Here is a 1,040-nt window from a genome sequence, read left to right as displayed (position 1 = left end):
TTGCTGTCGCTCTCAGCTGTGCTGCTGTTGCTGTGCTCCTCACCAGAGGAGTGGGCACGCAGCTAGAAGAGCTCAGACACCTTGTATAAACCCTCGAGGGTATAGGGTTTAGGGTTTAGCTGCGGGAGCAAACCCTAAATCCTAGGGGCCCATGTTGCTGTTGCTCTCAGCTGTGCTGCTGTTGCTGTGCTGCTCACGAGAGGAGTGGGCACGCAGCTAGAAGAACTCAGACATCTCGTATAAACCCTAAACCCTAAACCCTAATAAGGGTTTAGGGTTTAGGGTTTAGCTTATATCTAGTAAACCCTAAACCCTAGGTGCTCATGTTGCAGTTGCGCTGAGTTGTGCTGCTGTTGCTGCTGTACTCACTAGAGGGGCAGGCATACAGCTTAAACCCTCAAGGGTTTAGGGTTTAGGGTTTAGGGTTTAGCTTATGTAGTAAACCCTAAACCCTAGGTGCTCATGTTTTCTCTGCACTCAACTGTGCTGCTGACTTTAGGGTTTAGGGTTTGACCCTAAACCCTAAACCCCAATAAACCCTAATCAATAACCCCCAATATATTCTACTAATAAACCCCAATAAACCCTCGTAAACCCTAATTTATAAACCCTAACTAATAAACCCTAATCAGTAAACCCTAATAAGGGTTTATTAAATAATAAACCCCAAACCCTAATAAACCCTAATACACGCAAAGAACCCGATAGAATGAAGTCTAACAAACCCTAATAAATAAACCCTAAACCCTAAACCCTAATAAACCCTAGTAAACCCTACATGATATAGCTTGCTAAGCCGCATTGACTAAACCCTAATAAGCCCCATTAAACTCTCGCTCTAGGGTTTAGGGTTTAGGGTTTAGTGTTTAATATTATTATTACATATATAGTTGGGGTCTTCTAGGGTTAATAAACCCTAATAAAAAGCAGAATGCAAACCCCTCTCACCCTCAACTAGGGTTTAGGGTTTAGGGTTTAGGGTTTAGATCGAAGAGAGCCAGAGAGAAGGAGACAGACAGCTGAGGGGAGCCTGGGGGAGA

The 1,040-nt window shown here is 44.0% G+C and overlaps 1 protein-coding gene across 1 annotated transcript in view; it reads right to left on the bottom strand.

Annotated features, from left to right (window-relative positions):
• EMH_0011940 (uncharacterized protein) overlaps positions 1 to 1,040 on the bottom strand; it is a gene marked incomplete at both ends in the record, with an annotated part of 3,219 nt that overhangs the window by 1,094 nt on the left and 1,085 nt on the right. The gene's annotated exons all lie outside the window — the stretch shown is intronic.

The sequence above is a fragment of the Eimeria mitis genome, genomic scaffold, assembly GCF_000499745.2.
Source record: "Eimeria mitis Houghton genomic scaffold, Emh_scaff428, whole genome shotgun sequence".
Lineage (NCBI taxonomy): Eukaryota > Apicomplexa > Conoidasida > Eucoccidiorida > Eimeriidae > Eimeria > Eimeria mitis.
The sequence above is the reverse complement of the archived record's forward strand: the minus strand, read 5'-3'. Positions and strand labels throughout refer to the sequence as shown.